This window comes from Haematobia irritans, chromosome 1, assembly GCF_050003625.1.
Source record: "Haematobia irritans isolate KBUSLIRL chromosome 1, ASM5000362v1, whole genome shotgun sequence".
Classification (NCBI taxonomy): domain Eukaryota; kingdom Metazoa; phylum Arthropoda; class Insecta; order Diptera; family Muscidae; genus Haematobia; species Haematobia irritans.
Window position 1 is genome coordinate 150,661,110 of NC_134397.1, and position 24,233 is coordinate 150,685,342.

The window sequence follows — 24,233 nt, forward strand, 5'->3', positions numbered from 1 at the left end:
TATTATTGTCAGAATTTTATTTTTATTGAACATTTTCTCAACTTTTTATTTTTATGGAAAATTGAATTACATATTGTCACATACATATTTTATTTCTAAAAAATTGAAGTACCTCTTGTTGGAGAGGAATATTTTGCAAAATCTACCAAAACATCAAGAATTCTATCAATCTACCAAACAGTAAAAAATCTACCATTTTTGGTAGAATTCTACCAACTTTGGCGGCAGTGCTTGGGAGCCTGTTCTGAGCATTATTGCCAATGACTATCGTCATATGTCTGTCTCCTACTGAGTGTTGCAAACATACACCCAGACATGTTTTAATAGCAAAATGTTATCTTTAGACGGTGAAAATGAAACATGTTTCCCGAAACCATGATTTCTGCAACCATATTCCCTATATGTTGGCCGAGAACACAACGTTTTTTGCGACAAAAATAACATTTTGCTCTTGAAACATGTTTGCCGCGATCATATTCCTTCTCTGCGTGTATGCACTAACTAATAATAGTTTGTCCCACAGTGTGGCGCAGGGTAAAAAATGGTTTCTATGGCCATAACGGAGGTATATCCAATTTAATGGAAACAAGTTTTCATCAAATAATGAACTTTCTTTTAATAATTTTAATTTTAAAATTTATTTATTTTAGACAAATTTATCCTTTATATTTTATAATCTTTGTGTCCTAAAACTGAGTTTGCATAATTTCACCAATATTCATTAAATATGTGTTCTAGGGTAAGTTATGGTGTATTTCAATCGTTATCTATCGCCACAACTTCCATCTAAAAAATGAAGCTCATCGAGTTTCATACGTAGACAGCAGCAAAGCAATAGTTGCCATAATTATTTTGACTGTATATATTTGACTACTGCTATTTGCTATTAGTAATTTGTTGCTGGTGTTGTTGATTTCGTTATTATTAAGGCTCCCTAAGCTGTGGTCACATTTGACTCATGCTACCCATGCTACTCTATACCAAAAAGACACGTCGCACCACCCCAATTCTAACTACGCTGCCAGTCAATCCACTTTAGTGATGATATTGTTTTAGTGATTTGGGGAGACGGGCACAATGACGCTTGTTGTTCAATGCGCCAAGGAATCATATCAAGTGGCGACTGTCTTTTGTTTTCTGGAGTATGATGTTGTTTTTTGTTCTCTCTAATATTCTCGTCAAATATTCACTATTTTTACATGGGACATTTTTGTTTTGTTTGTTTGGCACCGTTTGCTTGTTTTTACGAAATTCTATGCGAAATAGCTATTCGAAGGGAATATGATGTCGGACATCAATGTTACCGGAATAGTTGTCTCCAAATGTGGAGACAATGAGTTTATAGATGGTGTTTGGTTAATGCGATGGTTTTTGTTTGAATGCGATAATAATAATAAGTGTTGTTTGGTTGTTAATAAGGTTATGGTGTTGTGTGTGTGATTTGTTTGTAAATTGAATATTGACTCATTGGCTGCAATACGTTCACAATATCGTATAAGCAATATTTCTAGCAAAATAAATCATACGCACACTAGGGCGGAGCTAAACTTTACAATGTCGCAAAGTAAAAAAGTCGAACATCGATATACAGATTTGAAAAGGACTAAATGAGAGTGTTTTAGGCACGTATGCCACTCGAGCCTGAAATAATCGAACAAAATTCTAAGACAATTTTACCAAAAACGACAAAATAAAAAAAACTTGTTTTGCAGAGTTTGATCAAACTTTTGTGGTTATTATATAAAAAAATGTTTCTTCAAAAGAAGTGTTTTAAAAGGTCATTTATTATTTTTTGATCACTCCTAATAGCGACAATTTATTTGAGTGTAAAAATATCCCTTGAGAAAATAATGGACTTTGATAGTATAGCCTAAAACCAAAATTAACATTTTTAAAGTTGTTTATAGAAAATGTTGTCACTTTTTTATAGAAAAATTTTATTTCTATAGAAAATTTAGTCAAAATTTTATTTCTATAGAAAATTTTGTAAAAATTTTATTTCTGTGGAAAATTTTGTCAAAATTCTACTTCTATAGAAAATTTTGTCAAACTTTTATTTCTATAGAAAATTTTATAAAGATTTTATTTCTATAGAAAATGTTGTCAAAATTTTATTTCTATAGAAAATTTTGTCAAGTTTTTATGTCTTTAGAAAATTTTGTCAAAATTTTATTTCTATAGAAAATGTTGTCAAAATTTTATTTCGTTATTGTTGTTTTTGATCTCAGCTTAAAGCCATGCATTGACTAAACTACAAGTGTAGCTTAACCAACAGAGGAAAAGTATGCTTGTCAAATTTATTTGGGCAAAGCCCTATAGACTGCAAGATGGTTGGATGTACAGCTGTTTCGGAATTACCACATTCCTCATCAGCATCCTCTACTTGCAGCAAAAATATCAACCAATTATCAGAATAAATTCGGGTAATTCACTCAACCCAAAGTGAACTATACTTGAACCTTCCGAAAAAGGGTTTGATAGTCGGCTACTGCCTAAACAAATTTGCAAGCATATCTCTTTTCCTTTGCCAAACTCAAATCATCGATTTGAATGTATTTGGCTGGGTTTGTTTCGGAAGGTTCAAGTATAGTTCACTTTGGGTTGAGTGAAACATTTTATTTCTATAGAAAATTTTATTTCTATAGAACATTTTATTTCTATAGAAAATTTTGTCATAATTTTATTTCTATAGAAAATTTAGTCAAAATTTTATTTCTATAAAAAATGTTGTCAAAATTTTATCTCTATAGAAAATTTTGTCAAAAAATTATTTCTATAGAAAATTTTGACAAAATTTTATTTCTATAAAAAATTTGCTAAAATTGTATTTCTATAGAAAATTTAGTCAAAATTTTATTTCTATAGTAAATTTTGTCAAAATTTTATTTCAGTAGAAAATTTATCAAAATTTTATTTCTATGGAAAATTTTGTCAAAATTTTATTTGTAAAGTACCTCTTAGTTAAGGAGGAATGTTTTTCAAGATCTGCCAAAACATCAAGAATGCTACCAATCTACCAAACAGTAAAAAATCTACCTTTTTTGTAGAATTCTACCAACTATGGCAACGGTGGTCTTAGGTCAAATAATTTTTTTTTTAATTTGATCAACATTGGGCCTTCTTTACTCTCGAGTGAAAGTTTTTTATTATTATTTATTACTTAAAAAAAATACTTGTTTTGCAGAGTTTGATCAAACTTTTGTGGTTATTATATAAAAAAATGTTTCTTCAACAGAAGTGTTTTAAAAGTTCATTTATTATTTTTTGATCACTCCTAATAGCGACAATTTATTTGAGTGTATAAATATCCCTTAAGAAAATAATGGACTTTGATAGTATGGCCTACAACCAAAATTAACATTTTTAAAGTTTTTTATAGAAAATGTTGTCACTTTTTTATAGAAAAAAAATTATTTCTATAGAAAATTTAGTCAAATTTTATTTCTATAGAAAATTTAGTCAAAATTTATTTCTGTGTAAAATTTTGTCAAAATTCTATTTCTATAGAAAATTTTGTCAAAATTTTATGTCTTTAGAAAATTTTGTCAAAATTTTATGTCTTTAGAAATTTTGTCAAAATTTTATGTGTTTAGAAAATTTTGTCAAAATTCTATTTCTATAGAAAATTTTCTCAAAATTTTATTTCTATAGAAAATTTTATCAAGATTTTATTTCTATAGAAAATTTTGTTAAAATTTTATTTCTGTAGAAAAATTTGTAAACATTTTATTTCTATTGAATATTTTGTCAACATTTTATTTCTATGGAAAATTTTGTTAAAATTTTATTGCTATAGAAAATTTTGTCAAAAATTTGTTTCTATAGAAAATTTTTGTCAACATTTTATTTCTAGGGAAAATTTTGTCAAAATTTTATTTCTATAGAAAATTTTGTCAAAATTTTATTTCTATAAAAAATTTTGTCACAATTTTATCTCTATAGAAAATTTTGTCAAAAAATTATTTCTATAAAAAATTTTTACAAAATTTTATTTCTATAGAAAATTTGCTAAAATTGTATTTCTATAGAAAATTTAGTCAAAATTTTATTTCTATGGTAAATTTTGTCAAAATTTTATTTCAGTAGAAAATTTATCAAAATCTTATTTCTATGGAAAATTTTGCCAAAATTTTATTTGTGAAGTACCTCTTAGTTTTGGAGGAATATTTTTCAAAATCTACCAAAACATCAAGAATGCTACCAATCTACCATACAGTAAAAAAAATCTACCATTTTTGGTAGAATTCTACCAACTATGGCAACGGTGGTCTTAGGTCAAATATTTTTTTTTTAATTTGATCAACATTGGGCCTTCTTTACTCTCGAGTCAAAGTTTCTTTTATTATTTTTTGTTTTTATTTATTATGCAATGCCAAGCCGCTCTTTGCAAGAATATATACAGATAATAATCCTACGGGATATGGATCTACCCCAGGACTGGTACTGAATTATCCTTGGTGTGTTAGGGGCCAGCTACGTTTCTGGTCAAAACGTATGGAAGAGTCTGGTCACTTGAACATGAGCTTTTCATTGACGGGTTAAATTTACACTTCTGTAATTGACTTGGACTCATGCCAAAGGAGACGTAGGACAGACAGGTCCTCACACTGAAAAAGGTAGCTCATAATTTATGACAAATTTTGTACTTCAATTTAGTTAAGCGCATTTCTAACTAGTTAGTTCAGTATCCTCTCAAATATACACACAAAAAAATTTTCTGATTCAATCACGAAATTAATTGATCCAATTAATTTTTAATTGAAATGTCTTCAATCACAGAAATGATAGTATCAATTAAAAAATTAATTGAAGGTCAATTAAAAATTAATTGATTCAATTAAAAAATTAATTGACACTATTAATTTCGTGATTGATTTTTGTTTTAATTAAAAAATTTGTTGATTCAATAAAATTTTTAATTGAATATTTTTTAAAACTCAATTAAAATTTTAATTGGAAAATTTTTCGTGAAATTTTTTTCTGTGTATCAAGGCATCCAAAGCTTCATCAGATAAACGCGATCTAATCTTATTGCAAATGAAAAACATCTCTTACGATCAACACTGGTCTAAGGGTCATTTATACTGAATGAAGACAGCAATTTATTAATAAAAAATTCTAAAAAGCTGCAAATTTACATATTTCGATTATTTTTTCGGGATCTCGAAAAATCCCGGGAGTTCGAACGCATGCATCAGTGTATAGATATTAATGAGGAGCACTTTGAAAAACAATAAAGCAACTTTCGATCATTAATATTTGTTTTTGTTCTCTAAACCCGAAACGCAAGCCACGTATCAACGACAACCCTGAATTCACAGCTTACCTTAATCTTTATCATTGTAATTATATGCAATAGAAATTACCATCATTAAAACCTGTACTATACGACCTAATAAGGCATAAGTATTGTGTTTAAGGTTTGTGGGCCCTTTAAAGGTAATCCTGGTCAACTATTGGTCTATCTGAGCCTAGGAAAAAACCAAGTTAAAAGTTTACAAAAAGTTGACATCGAATTTTCGACTTTTTTGACAACTTTTGTAACCCTAGTAAATGCTTTTAACATGTTTGTCTCTAATGTCGGTTTCGCTTATCTCATCACCAAATATATCCCTTCCAGGGTAAATGGAAGGAAAAAAAGCTAATGCATGAGGCATAAGACTGTTAATGAGTAAACAACAGTCATTTGACAAGAAAATTGTTGACCATCACACACTACTCATAACACTAACGTCTTTCATTAGTCTCATATGCATTCATTTGTTTCGCTCTATACGCTCATTATATTTTGTATTTGATGATTATCCTTTGGCTATTGTTGCGCTTCTCACATTGTTGATAATCCTTCTCCATTTGATTGTTATGGTGTTCATGCAACAAACACGTTCCCCAGCAAAACAATATGTCCCACCAGACTATGGGAGACAGAGAGCCGTTAGATAGTGGCGACGAGAAAATAACTATTCATACAGGCACTGTGTGTGGCAGAGAGTCAGTCGTTGATATTCAGGAGTCAGGATGAATGGCGACCGGCAAAAGGACGCTAAGACTTACCAAAACCCATCAATGCATCATAAAAAAAGCGCAAACGAAAATCGTTTGGTGAAAAGTCGTACTAGTCGTCGCTGCCTCTGCGCAACGTTTGCTGCTGTAACAGCCATTGCCGCCGCCACTACTGTCTATCGAAAGACGACCGCTACCACCACCACGGCTACATGGCGAGGACGAATTGTTGTGTGTTGTTGTTGCCCTAATTGTCGCCGCACATGTGACGGCGAGTATGAGCGATGTCTAGGAATATTTTCCCGCGCATTTTCATTCATAATATTCTCATGGTACATGGGGAAAATTTCTCCTCAATCGAAGAAAAAAGACACAAACGATTTAAGTTTACAGACATGATATTGTTAAGTTTACAGAGAGAGATGTTATACGAAAAAAATCGAACATCATTTATTGCCAGTCAATGTGTACAACAAAAAAAAAATATTGACTTAATATGAAAGATTATGCAACCTTATTTTACAAAATTTCAAAGACAATTTCTTTAAAATAAAGAAATTCTAATTAAAGAAAGTTCTTTACCTTGTTTGTTCAAAAAAATGTTTCATTCACTTAAAGGTACTTATCTTTGAAATCTGCGTCCTGCCGTAAAAGTCGTATGTCTTTGGAGTAAGGCAAATTTTCTTTGAAGTGGAGAAAAACATTTTTATTGTAAAAAAAATAAACTTGCAATTAAGTGAGATATTGAATTTTTGGATTAAAGAAAACAAGCTTCAAATATACGCTATGATTTATTTTGACGATTTGTTATAGATTATTTAATATATACAGGGTAGCTAATATGTAATGCAACAAAGTAAAAAAGAAAACAACAAAAAAGTGTCGGAAATGACATCAAACAGTTTAGATTTGTTGAAATTGCCAACTTTGGCACGAATTATAGTCTTCACACGGTCAACAAAGCTAAAAAAACAGTGAACCCACCAGGAAGAAAAATTTTGGTTACTTTTAGAAAATTTTAAGTATTTTTTGGAAAATGTTAACTAAACAGTACTACAAACGATGATAAATTTATTAGACATAATTAATGTTTTTCACTTGTTAAAGAAAATTTTGTAGTTTGAAGGAAAAAAATGCAGTTCAAAATTGCAAGAATGTCTTTAGTGCCATACGAAGTTCAACATGGTCTCATTTGTAGTAAAATTTACAAATTTATAGAAATAATGAACTATTTGGTGAGAGTTACGAATTTAGTAAATCTTTATGTTACATTTGTGTATAATTTTTTCCCCGTTTTTCAGTTCATTTAACTAACGAACGCAAAAAATTTCCAGAGTAAAGGGAACATAATAATTCAATGAAATAAAATTAAGTTAAATTAGCTTTAGTGAAATATAGGGTTCAATATTTTTTGAGTGCACGTTGCACGAAAGTGTCTCTGCGGTATTTTGGCCTATTTGCGGCGAAGCGCTGTCTTGACTTTAGTATTTTTTATTGCCAAACGCACTCGAAAAAAAGTTTACTTGGATCCAAAGATTTTGACCTTCCCTTAAGGATTTTGGTATTGATTTGGAGCCAAAGATGCGGCTTCTTTAAAATAAATTTTTTAGCGACCTATATGGCTTTAAATCTAGGACCAATAAAATTAAAATTAGGATACAGATCTCATTTATCAAATTTTCATGCTCTTTTCGCTAATAAAGGTACTCCCGTACAAAAAAATGCCAGTTTAAAAATCCAAATTATAACGGATACTTCCAAATAAGTCTTAGCCTATATTTGAAGCGTTTTTATCTTAAATTTAAAGTTTAAATATTTCAGTTAATTTAAGGACAATTTCTTTAAATCAAAATGTGTTTATTTGCCTTAAGGAAAATTAGCCTTAGTCCAAAGACACGCGACTTTAACGGAGGGGCGCAAATTTACAAAATTTGTGTCCTAAATTTAATGAAAAAAAATTTTGAAGCAAAGACTATAAACTTTATTTTAATTAAAATTTCATTATTGTAAAGAAATTTGTCATTAATACTTTGTAAATTTTGCATAATAAAATTAAGGTTGCGTAATCTTTAATATTACGCAAATATTTTTTTAGTGCGTGCTCCACCCAAGTTTAAAAGTTCAACGGATTGAGATCCAGAGATTTTGGTGACAATTTTGCAAGGTTAAGTGCGTTGGTGGTGAGTTCTGTTAGAATTTCTATGGTCTGCGGCGGATATGTTTGCCTGCCCAGACTTCAATACTGCCCTTAGGAAATCTTTCCGATACTATTTGTCATTTAATCAGTATTTCACAAATTTTCTATAGAAATAAAATGTTGACAAAATTTTCAGCAGAAGTAACGTTTTGACAAATTTTTCTATAGAAATAAAATTTGGCAAAATTTTCTGTAGAAATAAAATTTTGACAACATTTTCTGTAGAAAAAAAATTTTAACAAAATTTTCTATAGATATAAAAAGTTGACAAAATTTTCTACAGAAATAAAATTTTGACAAAATTTTCTATAGAAATAAAATGTTGACAAAATTTTCTGTAGAAGTAACGTTTTGACAAAATTTTCTACAGAAATAAAATTTTGACAAAATTTTCTATAGAAATAAAATTTTGGCAAAATTTTTTTTTAAATAAAATTTTGACAACATTTTCAGTAAAAGTAACGTTTTGACAAAATTTTCTAAAGAAATAACATTTTGACAAAATTTTCTATAGAAATAACATTTTGACAAAATTTTCTATAGAAATAAAATTTTGACAAAATTTTCTATAGAAATGAAATTTTGACAAAATTTTCTATAGAAATAAAATTTTGACAAAAGTTTCTATAGAAATAAAATTTTGACAAAATTTTCTATAGAAATAAAATTTTGACAAAATTTTCTATAGAAATAAAATTTTGACTAAATTTTTATAGAAATAAAATTTTGCCAAAATTTTCTATAGAAATAAAATTTTGACAAAATTTTCTATAGAAATAAAATTTTTACAAAAATTTCTATAGAAATAAAATTTTGACAAAATTTTCTATAGAAATAAAATTTTGACAAAATTTTCTATAGAAATAAAATTTTGACTAAATTTTCTATAGAAATAAAATTTTGACTAAATTTCTATAGAAATAAAATTTTGACTAAATTTTCTATAGAAATAAAATTTTGACTAAATTTCTATAGAAATAAAATTTTGACTAAATTTCTATAGAAATAAAATTTTGACAAAACTTTTTATAGAAATAAAATTTTGACAAAATTTTCTATAGAAATAAAATTTTGACAAAATTTTCTATAGAAATAAAATTTTGACAAAATTTTCTATAGAAATAAAATTTTGACTAAATTTCTATAGAAATAAAATTTTGACTAAATTTTCTATAGAAATAAAATTTTGACAAAACTTTTTATAGAAATAAAATTTTGACAAATTTTTCTATAGAAATAAAATTTTGACAAAATTTTCTATAGAAATAAAATTTTGACAAAATTTTTAATGGAAATAAAATTTTGACAAAATTTTCTATAGAAATAAAATTTTGACAAAATTTTCTATGTGAATAAAATTTTGACAAAATTTTCTATATGAATAAATTTTTGACAAAGTTTTCTGTAAAAGTAACGTTTTGACAAAATTTTCTATAGAAATAAAATTTTGACAAAATTTTCTATAGAAATAAAAATTTTACAAAATTTGCTGTAGAAATAAAATTTTGACAAAATTTTCTATAGAAATAAAATATAGACAAAATTATCTATAAAAATAAAATGTAGACAAAATTTTCTATAGAAATAAAATTTTGACAAAATTTTCTATAGAAATAAAATATTGACCAAATTTTCCATAGAAATAAAATTTTGACTAAATTTCTATAGAAATAAAATTTTGACTAAATTTTCTATAGAAATAAAATTTTGACCAAATTTTCTATAGAAATAAAATTTTGACAAAATTTTCTATAGAAATAAAATTTTGCAAAGGGATTTTTTTTCTATAAAAAAAATTTGACTATATTTTTATAGAAATAAAATTTTGACTAAATTTTCTATAGAAATAAAATTTTGACCAAATTTTCTATAGAAATAAAATTTTGCAAAAGGATTTTTTTTATAGAAAAAAAAATTTGACAAAACTTTCTATAGAAATAAAATTTTGACAAATTTTTCTATAGAAATAAAATTTTGACAAAATTTTCTATAGAAATAAAATTTTGACAAAATTTTCTATAGAAATAAAATTTTGACAAAATTTTCTATAGAAATAACAATTTTACAAAATTTTCTGTAGAAATAAAATTTTGACAACATTTTCTATAGAAATAAAATATAGACAAAATTTTCTATAAAAATAAAATGTAGACAAAATTTTCTATAGAAATAAAATTTTGACAAAATTTTCTATAGAAATAAAATTTTGTTTGGTAGTTTTTTCGTAAAATTTTATCCAAATTTTGGTAGATTATTTATGGCTCGAGTGGCAACCGTGGACCCAACAATGCCATGGTACGAGAAAGAAAGGATTTATCTACCTTTAAATCCTGTAGGGCTCAAACGATAGCCACTTTTGGTTTTCCTGCCAAATATAAAGCAATTGTACCATCTAGCTTGAATTCCATAACGAATAAATGTTTTCTGAATACAAAAGTCCAAACGCTTTTGTAAGGTTGTAAACAATAAAATGAACTATCACTAAAAATCTTTTTTTACTTTGAATTGTGTGTTGAAATTTGGATTTTGAAACTAAATTAAAAACCAGTCTTTATTTGAACAAAAAAGTGTCTCTGGCTTGGAAACAATACCAAAGTCCTTACCTGAAGGTAAGGACGAGCGTGGGAAATATGTATATTTACGTCTCCTCCTTGAGTTGTTGATATATCACAAATTGATTGATGGTACTCGCCTGTAGAATGGATATTTCTCTATGTGTATAGCTATTACGGTGTTTTGGTTTGTGCCATTGGCAATGATGATGTTGGCTAGAATGATGACGACAAGGATAATAGTGGCAAGAACGATGATGATGTTTCACAAGCTATCGTCTATAAAAGAAGCATCCCATCAACGACTCCTGTTTAGTACACTTGCTAACATTATTAAGATAACTTCGTCCTTTCGATTTGAGATTTCGTACAAGTCAACAAAAAGAGATTTTTATATATGAAACACGTTAAATAAAGATTTTTGTTTTATTTTTTCCATTGTCCAAATACACGTGCATTTTCATGGAATTGGTACTATTATCATAGAAAGGTTATTATAATAACAAATACAAACAACTTAAGAAAGAAAACAAAAATTGTGAATATTAACATAAAAAACTTGAGTGCTAAATATACTTTAATGAACTGTTAAAAATAATAGAACTAAGTGGAAAAAAACTAATGTATTAAACAATACAGAAAACGGTTTTATTTGAGATGCTAAAAGGTAAGTAGTGTTAAAAAAAAATTAAAAAAAAATTATATTAATTTAAAAAATTTATATTAAAGTTGGAAGTTATAAAGTTTGTAGGTTTTAATAAAAAAAAACGATTTTGTTTAAGGAAGTACATACAAACAAATATATTTACAATGTGTAAAAATTGTATACAATACATTTCATAGCTTATTAAAAAAAAATGAAGAATTTTAACCAAAACGGATCAACCAATATTTATATATAATTATTAAAACCAAGTTTTAAATAGTGCAAGCACTCAATTTGGAACACTCTGAAAATAAATAAATATGAAAAGTTTATATAAAGAACTCGGCAAAATAATGTTCGCCTGTTTAACAAAAACAAGTTCGCCTGTTTAACAAAAACAAGTAGACGATTTTCGTGATACTTTTGCTACACCTTTGTACACTGAAAAAAAACATGCCCGGTTCTAAAGATTTTGTATTTACTCTAATGATTTTGCTATTGATTCCGAGCCAAAGTAGCAGAGATTTCAAGTAAGAATGTTTTTAACCTCAATTATCTTTTAAATTTGGGTTTGGCGTCTTTGATTTTAGGAAGCAAATTTTAATTTTTCAATTAATTTTTCGTTTTTTTTTTCAGCTTTATTTCTTCATATGCTATCAAATTCCTTTAAAATCCTGTTAACGACAACTTTAATTTCCAAATTCATGTTATATTTTTTTAACATTTTTTTTTGCGCTACAAAAGTCAAGATGTAAAACGACGACAAATTTAAAGTCAATTTCATTAAATTTAAAGAATTTTTCTGAATTATTAAAGTCAATGTTATGATACCCATTTTTAAGTCGAATTACTTAATTACGCGGATAAAACGACTTTATTGGACAAGGAAAAAAACTTTATATCAGAGAAATACGTCTTCTATGGTAAGTAAAATTTGCATTCGTATTTTAAAAACATGAAATCTTTGGCCTTATATTATTTCTGAGCCATATAACACATTCTGCTATGGCATGTACTTCTGCCTGCAGGGTTTTATAATCGGAATAGGATATCAGTGTCTTGGTCCATCCCAGCCTCGAACCCTCTCACCTATATTCGATCCATTGGTTTAGTAGATATTTCCCTTTGGTATTTGTTCTGTGTTCCCATGCACGGTTGCTACTCTAGCCAAAAATAATCTACCAAAATTTGGAGAAAATTTTACCAAAAAACTACCAAACAAAAAATGCTATTTTGGAAAATTTTATTTGTATAGAAACATTTCTAAATTTTATTTTTATAGAAATTTTGTCAACATTTTTTTATATAGAAAAATTTGTCAAATTTTATTTCTATGGAAATTTTTCTCAAAATTTTATTTCTATAGAAAATTTTGTAAAAATTTTATTTCTATAGAAAATTTTGGTAAAATTTGGGAGCCACCGTGGTGCATGCCCGCGTTGCATACACAAGGTCGTGGGTTTGATTCCTGCTTCCACCGAACACCAAAAAGTTTTTCAGCGGTGGATTATCACACCTCAGTAATGCTGGTGACATTTCTGAGGGTTTCAAAGCTTCTCTAATTGGTTTCACTGCAATGTGGAACGCCATTCGGACTCGGCTATAAAAAGGAGATCCCTTGTCATTAAGCTTAACATGGAAGCGGGCAGCACTCAGTGATAAGAAAGAAGTTCACCAATGTGGTTTCACAATGGACTGAATAGTCTAAGTGAGCCTGATACATGGGGCTGCCACCTAACCTAACCTTGGTAAAATTTTATTTCTATAGAAAATTTTGTCAAAATTTTATTTTTATAGAAAATTTTGTCAAAATTTTATTTCTATAGGAAATTTTGTCAAAATTTTATTTCTGTAAAAAATTTTGTCAAAATTTTATTTCTATTTCTACCAAAACATCAAGAATTCTACCAATCTACCAACAGCAAAAAATCTACCGTTTTTGGTAGAATTCTACCAACTGTGGCAACCGTGGTCCCATGACCATCTTACAGGCGTCAGAATGTCACAATCGGCAGCTATGGCTACCTAAGGTATACGATCATCGAATGTAGCGGCATCAGCCATTAGACCTACCGTCTCCCCTATTATCCTTTGATGGCTTATCATGTTTTGTGTTTCTGTCCATACTCACTACATTTTCCACTTCATCGCAGCCAGGGAAGCTTCTCTTTTGGTCTGAATCTATATACAAAAAAAAAAATATTCAATAACGAAATTAATTGATCCAATTAATTTTTTAATTGAAATGTCTTCAATCACGAAAATGATAGTATCAATCACAGTTTTAATTGGACATAAAAATATTTGATAAAAAAAATTAATTGATTTGATTTAAGAATTTTAATTAATTTTTAAATTGATTCAATTAATTGATGTTAATTGTTTTCTTATCTGACTGTTTGTTTTTAGTTTAATTAAAAAATTGATTCTTTGAAATAAATTTTCATTAAAAAAATAAAAAAAAAATCCATCACTTTTTTATCTGTTTTAGTCTTCCGAGTTTGTTTAAAACCCATCTCTGGTCAGATGCAGCAGGATCTCCGTAAAATTTACCTATTTCATTGGTGACTTGAATGGCATTCTTCCCTTTTTTATAAAAGAAATTCAAAATATAGCGAATTTCTCCATTATTTTAATTCTCTTTTGGTTTTTTAACGGATGTAACCTATTCTCATCTTCACCGAATTTATTTATTTTTCGATTTAATGAAGGTTAAAATGTCACCTTTCTTTTTTTACTTTGCGCTCCCAATATATACATATTTTTTCATATTTTTTATAAATACAATAATATGAGCTGCTCTAGGACAAGTAAACATTCGAAGATTCGTTAAATTTGACCAACCAATGTTTTCGAAGTCCAAATTATGCTCTAAGGTCTCCCTTGCCAATAACCAAACTTCAAGACAATTTTGCCATTATCCATTACGATTTTAAGTTCAATGGAATTTTCATTAAATAGAACAAGCAGGCGGGCAGGTGTAATTACCATGTCTCCAGCGGAAACATGACAATGCATGTTTTTTTCAGAAAAATGTTTGGACACCCATTTAAAAAAAAAATTCAAAAAGAAAAAAAATGCAGTAACAGACAAAGAGCCCGCTTATTTTCTTTTAAATTTCATGATATGATGGTAAAAACAAGTTCCTGGAGATTGTTGTTCTCTTTGCATGCTTTTTTGTTGTTGTGACTTCTGCTGTGGATGTTCCCAATGTATTTTTTTTCAATTTAGCTTGTTTACCTTTTTGTCGGACCATCATGTTGAAATGAAATATAAACTTCCTTTGGCTACTTGAAAAGGTAAAGGCATACCCTCGGTGAAAAATGTATGCAATCACGTACAGAAGACACATGGTTGCGATGATCGGAAAACAAATTAATATCATTGGGTATATTTTGTGACAACCATGAACGTTTTTCACTGCAACCATGTTTGTTTAGTGAATTAATTATTTTATTTATTTATCTATTATTTATTACAATTTTAATAACTATAATAACTATTAGAGTAATAGTTACAAAAGCCATCGACTTGCGGTGCTAATAAGAAAATAATTTTATTCGATTTAAAAGAACATTGTGACTATCTGAAATGTTGTTGTCTTCGACAAAATTTCTTTCCAAATTAATAGAGCATCAAACGACATCTACACGGACGAAAAATATAGTTTATCATATGTTTGGGTGTAAAAATTATATGTTTGGAAATAAAATTTTTAGCACATTTTTTAAGTGTAAGCATATATTGTTCATAAACTAGCATAACATGTTTGCGACATATATGTTAATATGTTAGAACACATATTATGTTTGGGGTATAACATTTTCTTTAATATAATCACCCATGTTCCGATATCCACTTCAATTCCACTTCCACTATTCACGTCAAATCCACGAACGTGAAAATTTGGTGTTCTTAATTCCACGTTCTTTTTTGAACTTTTCTGTAACCAGCTGGGTTGCACAAATCACCCAAAAATTCACTAAGGCGGAAATCAAAATAAGTGGAATTAATAGACTTATTATAATTTATTATTTGTTTAATTAAAAATGACGCAATTTTAATAAAACTCATGTATTAAATATAAAACATTTCAAATTTTTTACGCGAGTGCTTTTTTTAACCGGAAATACACCCATCTTGGACATAATTCAACTTTCACCAATACTTTTGCAAGTGAATTGATTTCACGAAAATTCCGGTGAAAGTGGATTGTAGGACACGAAAATCGTGGAATTGATTCGCATTCACCTGGAAGTGGATTTGGGAACATGGGCAAATATGTGTGGATGCAAACATATATTAATTTAGAAATTACCTATAAGCATATATGTTTTTAGAAAGAGAGACCGAGAGAGCATTCTGCAAGAAATAAAATTTGAAGTAATCAATTGGCGCCTTAAAAATATATACACACAAAGAAAATTTAATTAAAAGTTTTCTTCTACCAGTGAATGCCTAAGGTGAAACATAGCATGTTTGAACAATACAAACAATATTTTGTTTGGACCAATCCTGAAAATATATAAGCTTAAAGCAGAATGTGTTTGGGAGTATATGTTACAGAAGCGATTTTTTGAGGATGTAAAATGGTTTTTAAGAAAATAGATTTTTCCCAATTAGATGAACATGGTCCTCGCCTGAAAGTATCTTTACAACGGTTGCCTTTTATATTTCGGGATTAGAGAACAAAAAAATATTAATCGTTTTATTGTTTTTCAAAATATTCCCCAATAATAGCTCCGTTCGAGAACCCGATAATTTCTGATAATTATCACAATTTTCTACTGGAAGTCGTTCGTTTAAATCAAAAAGCCAGCCAAAGAGAGTCGGAGACAGACTACATTTGACAGTTATCAGATAGAGAAATTGTAAGTTTTTGCTAGATATTCTTTGCCCCAGTAAAATTTTGCAAACCATAGCATACGCATTAGCGTAGCTAGACAATTTTCCTAGGGGGGGGGGGGGGGGCTATAGCCCCCCTAGCTAAAACTTTATAGACGGAACTTATAGGTTCAACTAATGTTTTATTTCATAAAATTGAATAAAAAATAGACATCAAAATAACTCGACAATCAATTTATAATAAAGCAACTAAAAGTACCCTACGGGAAATTGGTGCAAATTGCCACTGACGGACCTATCACAGAACTGGTACCTGTTCTCCAGTTAGTTGCAATTTTCACATTTAGTGAAATCAAATTATCAGAATAACCTTTTGTTCGACATATTTGAAAAGTTTTTTTTTTCATTTCGGGTTCGATTAGGAGCCCAAATTGAAAGAGATTTCTAAGAGTTTGTCCGAGACTGGTTCCTGAGGACCTGTTTATGGGTTTCTCCTACTAAATAGTCCCAGGACGTGTCCTTTGGGATGAGTCCAAGACGCGTCCTAAAATGTAAGTTTACTCCGTCAATGACAAACCCATGTTAAAGTGGACGGTCCCTTACATACGTTTCGATCAGAACTGGGACTGGTCCATACACACCAGGGACTAGTCCTGTACCAGTTCTGTGGTTGATCCATTTCCCATAGGGTATTTCCACACTTTTCCCAGCAAAAAATTGGGAGTTTTAAAGGCACAACTTTAAAAGCACTTCCAAAAATGTCCTCACAAAGAAGTTAACTATTTTAACTACACAGGAAGTTTTTTTTTTAATGCGTAGTTTTTTGTTTTCTTTTTTCAAATAGTTTAAAAAAAGAGTAAGAATAAATAAAATGGTACAAATTATTCAAATTTTGCCACAAAAATGCTAAATCCATTATAGAACAAGTATATACAGCACTAAGTTCGGCCGGGCCGAATCTTAAATACCCACCACCATGAACCAAATATTAGTGTTTCCTTTGAAATTTCAGGAGGGCTTGAGGACTTGAGGACAATTCCCGAAGATAAATTTAAAGATTTCACCTATGAGGACTATACCAGATTCTGGATTTATAAGAACCATTTTTGTTTGAGTTTTAGAGGAATCATTAACATCTCTTGTAAGTGTGCAAGAAAATTATAAAATAACGTCTTGATTTGAAATCTTGATTTGAAATTGAAATCTGTAGAAGTAAAATCTGGAAATTTTACATTGAGTTTCAAGCAATTTTCATGATGAGTGCGCCTTCTACGACCTCAAGAAGTGAAGTCGGTCTATATGGAGGCATTACCAAATGGACCGATAAAAACTTAATCCGATACACGTTTTTGTGAGCCTAAAATACCAGAATATTTACAATTTCAGGCAAATCAAAAAAAAAACTACGGTTTCTAGAAACCCAAGGAGTTAAATCGGGAGATCGTTCTTATGGGGGCTATACTAAAATATGGACCGATACTCACCGTTTTCGGCACACCTCTTTATGACCCGAAAATACCTCTAGATTTCCAATTTCAGGCAAATAGGATAAAAACTTTGGATTCTAGAAGCCCAAGAAGAAAAATCGGGAAATCAGTCTATATGGGGGCTATACCAAAATATGGACCGATACTCACCATTTTCGGCACACCTCTTTATGGTCCTAAAATACCTCTAGATTTCCAATTTCAGACAAATTGGATAAAAACTACGGTTTCTATAAGCCCAAGACCCCAAATCGGGAGGTCGTTTTATATGGGGACCATACCAAAACATGGACCGATACTCACAATTTTTGGCACACGTATTTGTGGTCCTACAATACCTTTAGATTTTCAATTTCAGGTAAATTGAATAAAAACTGCGGTTTCTATAAGCCCAAGAAATAAAATCGGGAGATCGATCTATATGGGGGCTATACCAAAACATGGACCGATACTCACCATTTTTGGCACACCTCTTTATAGTCATAAAATACCTCTAGATTTCAAATTTCAGGCAAATTGGATAAAAACTACGATTTCTATAAGCCCAAGTCCCCAAATCGGGAGGTCGGTTTATATGGGGACTATATCAAAACCTGGACCGATATAGCCCATCTTCGAACTTGACCTGCCTGCAGACAAAAGACGAGTTTGTGCAAAACTTCAGCACGATTGCTTCATTATTGAAGACTGTAGCGTGATTACAACAGACAGACGGACATCGTTATATCGTCTTAGAATTTCTCCCTGATCAAGAATATATATACTTTATGTAGTCGGAAATCGATATTTCGATATGTTACAAACGGAATGACAAACTTATTATACCCCCGTCACCATTCTATGGTGGTGGGTATAAAAATCGATAATTTTTGAAAAAACGTTTCAAACAAGCGTTAGAATGCATTAAAAATCATAAAAAGTATACAAATTATTTATTTGGGAAAATATCACAAAATTTTTAATTCACATTCAAAACACTGAATTCAGATCACACCTTAAGAAGTGATGCAAATTCATTGCAACGGTTGTTGAAACGGTGGACATTCGTTCTATGACAAGTTCATATTAGATTCATCGCTTCTCCGCCAATTTTGTACCACTTCCAGACCCAAAAAGAACATTTTCACTTCTTTTTTGGCGACGCTTTTTTGCAGCATTATTAAGATATTAATTTATGAAAGAATAGTTTTAATATCACTTACTATTTTTTATTCAACTAAATCATAAGTTCAACCACAGCTTTATTTCATAAATATCAGACTTCTACCACAACCCAAGTAATTCGATTGTGCATGAAAGTCTTTAGTGAAACTTTATGCGTTGTACGAGTATATACTTGTTTAATTTTTATAAAAATGTAAACTCGTAAATAGGTTTTCAAATTCTGGGGGGGCTAAATTTTTTCTGGGGGGGTCTAAGCCCCCTCCCCAGAGGCCTTCCTACGCTTATGAGCATACGTTACCTACTCGTTGTTGATAAAAAAACAAAGCACTAGTACAATGTACATGTTCCGCAACTACAATTGCAAGTTAAAACAAATAAGGAAAGTCTAAAGTCGGGCGGGGCCGAAATGAACTGTCATACAAATAAATCCGCCAGCTCTCAGACGACCTGTTTAGAAATAATCGCAACCTGAAATTGCATATCAACCACCCTGTATAGCATAGATTTTCAGATAAGTGATTTAATTGGCTCCACTTGCAACATAAATCCTCAAAAAACTCCCATATGATTTATTTCCTTTGAAACGCCCTTGAATAGAACTAACCAAAAATTTTCGAGTGTATTCATTTAGGCACAAGTTTTTATTTCCATCATCCTAAGTCAACTGACACTGCGCCAGTCATGCGGTTACAGTTGAATTATATTAAGTCACCCAAGATGCTCTTGTCGTACATGAACTGTTGACTGGCGCCGGTAATTGCAAAGAGTCTATACTGATCGCAAAGGTATTCATGTTTGATGTGGCCATAAAATACGATGGTCTAACAATTCATTCGTCAAAATATACAGGTAAAAGCTGATCTCGTTTTGTTTTTTGGATATTTGGTATGTAGATTATAATAATTAGGGAAAATGAAGGATTAATATTTTAAGAGTTAATTATGCATATTGAAGTTATTTCAATTTCTTTTGTGTTCATGGGCTTCTTTTCTTTTAGTTTTGGATAGCTAAGCCATGATCTGACTAAAAGAAAGCACAGTACTTCAATGTATATGGAACTGTTCAACACTGGCATTAGGTGTTTACACAGAAAAAAAAAAAAACATTTCACGAAAAATTTAATTGATTTAAAACAAGTATATACGGCCGTAAGTTCGGTCAGGCCGAATCTTATGTACCCTCCGCCTTGGATTCCGTAGAAAATTCTACTAAAGACTGTCATCCCCAATCGAATTGCATGGGTCGTGGTAATACTTACCGATGGCAAGGTATCTTAAAACTTCTTAACATCGTCTTCTAAATTGTAAGTTAGTCCATACGGGGTATATATTAGACAAAAAGAGGCAGATTAAATACGTATATAATTCAGTTCTTGATCGGTATATATAGGGGAGTCTATAAATAATTACGAACAAATATGAACTTTTGCTTGGCAATTAGAGGGGGTTGCTTTATATAGGGGCTATATACAATTAACAGTTGGCTGATAAGTCTCCGGTCTGACACATAGATGGCGTCGCTAGTATTAAATGAATATTATTTTTATATAGTACCAACCTTCAAATGATTCGTATCAAAATTTGGCGTCTGTAGGTCAATTAGTTTGTGAGATAGAGCGTCTTTTATGCAGCAACTTTTGTTATTGTGAAAAAATGGAAAAAAAGGAATTTCGTTTCGTTTTTGATAAAATACTGTTTTCTGAAGGGAAAAAATACGGTGGAAGCAAAAACTTGGCTTGATAATGAGTTTCCGGACTCTGCCCCAGGGAAATCAACAATAATTGATTGATATGCAAAATTCAAGCGTGGTGAAATGAGCACGGAGGACGGTGAACGCAGTGGACGCCCGAAAGAGGTGGTTACCGACGAAAACATCAAAAAAATCCACAAAATGATTTTGAATGGCCGTAAAATGAAGTTGATCGAGATAGCAGAGGCCTTAAACATATCAAAGGAACGTGTTGGTCATACCATTCATCAATATTTGGATATGCGGAAGCTCTGTGCAAAATGGGTGCCGCGCGAGCTCACATGGGTGCCGCGCGAGCTCACATTTGGGGACCATACCAAAACATGGACCGATACTCACAATTTTTGGCACACGTATTTGTGGTTCTACAATACCTTTAGATTTTCAATTTCAGGTAAATTGAATAAAAACTGCGGTTTCTATAAGCCCAAGAAATAAAATCGGGATATCGATCTATATGGGGGCTATACCAAAACATGGACCGATACTCACCATTTTTGGCACACCTCTTTATAGTCATAAAATACCTCTAGATTTCAAATTTCAGGCAAATTGGATAAAAACTACGATTTCTATAAGCCCAAGTCCCCAAATCGGGAGGTCGGTTTATATGGGGACTATATCAAAACCTGGACCGATATAGCCCATCTTCGAACTTGACCTGCCTGCAGACAAAAGACGAGTTTGTGCAAAACTTCAGCACGATTGCTTCATTATTGAAGACTGTAGCGTGATTACAACAGACAGACAGACAGACAGACGGACATCGTTATATCGTCTTAGAATTTCTCCCTGATCAAGAATATATATACTTTATGTAGTCGGAAATCGATATTTCGATATGTTACAAACGGAATGACAAACTTATTATACCCCCGTCACCATTCTATGGTGGTGGGTATAAAAATCGATAATTTTTGAAAAAACGTTTCAAACAAGCGTTAGAATGCATTAAAAATCATAAAAAGTATACAAATTATTTATTTGGGAAAATATCACAAAATTTTTAATTCACATTCAAAACACTGAATTCAGATCACACCTTAAGAAGTGATGCAAATTCATTGCAACGGTTGTTGAAACGGTGGACATTCGTTCTATGACAAGTTCATATTAGATTCATCGCTTCTCCGCCAATTTTGTACCACTTCCAGACCCAAAAAGAACATTTTCACTTCTTTTTTGGCGACGCTTTTTTGCAGCATTATTAAGATATTAATTTATGAAAGAATAGTTTTAATATCACTTACTATTTTTTATTCAACTAAATCATAAGTTCAACCACAGCTTTATTTCATAAATATCAGACTTCTACCACAACCCAAGTAATTCGATTGTGCATGAAAGTCTTTAGTGAAACTTTATGCGTTGTACGAGTATATACTTGTTTAATTTTTATAAAAATGTAAACTCGTAAATAGGTTTTCAAATTCTGGGGGGGCTAAATTTTTTCTGGGGGGGTCTAAGCCCCCTCCCCAGAGGCCTTCCTACGCTTATGAGCATACGTTACCTACTCGTTGTTGATAAAAAAACAAAGCACTAGTACAATGTACATGTTCCGCAACTACAATTGCAAGTTAAAACAAATAAGGAAAGTCTAAAGTCGGGCGGGGCCGAAATGAACTGTCATACAAATAAATCCGCCAGCTCTCAGACGACCTGTTTAGAAATAATCGCAACCTGAAATTGCATATCAACCACCCTGTATAGCATAGATTTTCAGATAAGTGATTTAATTGGCTCCACTTGCAACATAAATCCTCAAAAAACTCCCATATGATTTATTTCCTTTGAAACGCCCTTGAATAGAACTAACCAAAAATTTTCGAGTGTATTCATTTAGGCACAAGTTTTTATTTCCATCATCCTAAGTCAACTGACACTGCGCCAGTCATGCGGTTACAGTTGAATTATATTAAGTCACCCAAGATGCTCTTGTCGTACATGAACTGTTGACTGGCGCCGGTAATTGCAAAGAGTCTATACTGATCGCAAAGGTATTCATGTTTGATGTGGCCATAAAATACGATGGTCTAACAATTCATTCGTCAAAATATACAGGTAAAAGCTGATCTCGTTTTGTTTTTTGGATATTTGGTATGTAGATTATAATAATTAGGGAAAATGAAGGATTAATATTTTAAGAGTTAATTATGCATATTGAAGTTATTTCAATTTCTTTTGTGTTCATGGGCTTCTTTTCTTTTAGTTTTGGATAGCTAAGCCATGATCTGACTAAAAGAAAGCACAGTACTTCAATGTATATGGAACTGTTCAACACTGGCATTAGGTGTTTACACAGAAAAAAAAAAAAACATTTCACGAAAAATTTAATTGATTTAAAACAAGTATATACGGCCGTAAGTTCGGTCAGGCCGAATCTTATGTACCCTCCGCCTTGGATTCCGTAGAAAATTCTACTAAAGACTGTCATCCCCAATCGAATTGCATGGGTCGTGGTAATACTTACCGATGGCAAGGTATCTTAAAACTTCTTAACATCGTCTTCTAAATTGTAAGTTAGTCCATACGGGGTATATATTAGACAAAAAGAGGCAGATTAAATACGTATATAATTCAGTTCTTGATCGGTATATATAGGGGAGTCTATAAATAATTACGAACAAATATGAACTTTTGCTTGGCAATTAGAGGGGGTTGCTTTATATAGGGGCTATATACAATTAACAGTTGGCTGATAAGTCTCCGGTCTGACACATAGATGGCGTCGCTAGTATTAAATGAATATTATTTTTATATAGTACCAACCTTCAAATGATTCGTATCAAAATTTGGCGTCTGTAGGTCAATTAGTTTGTGAGATAGAGCGTCTTTTATGCAGCAACTTTTGTTATTGTGAAAAAATGGAAAAAAAGGAATTTCGTTTCGTTTTTGATAAAATACTGTTTTCTGAAGGGAAAAAATACGGTGGAAGCAAAAACTTGGCTTGATAATGAGTTTCCGGACTCTGCCCCAGGGAAATCAACAATAATTGATTGATATGCAAAATTCAAGCGTGGTGAAATGAGCACGGAGGACGGTGAACGCAGTGGACGCCCGAAAGAGGTGGTTACCGACGAAAACATCAAAAAAATCCACAAAATGATTTTGAATGGCCGTAAAATGAAGTTGATCGAGATAGCAGAGGCCTTAAACATATCAAAGGAACGTGTTGGTCATACCATTCATCAATATTTGGATATGCGGAAGCTCTGTGCAAAATGGGTGCCGCGCGAGCTCACATTTGACCAAAAACAACAACGTGTTGATGATTCTGAGCGGTGTTTGCAGCTGTTAACTCGTAATACACCCGAGTTTTTCCGTCGATATGTGACAATGGATGAAACATGGCTCCATCACTACACTCCTTAGTCCAATCGACAGTCGGCTGAGTGGACAGCGACCGGTGAACCGTCTCCGAAGCGTGAAAAGACTCAAAAGTCCGCTGGCAAAGTAATGGCCCCTGTTTTTTGGGATGCGCATGGAATAATTTTTATCGATTATCTTGAGAAGGGAAAAACCATCAACAGTGACTATTATATGGCGTTATTGGAGCGTTTGAAGGTCGTAATCGCGGCAAAACGGCCCCA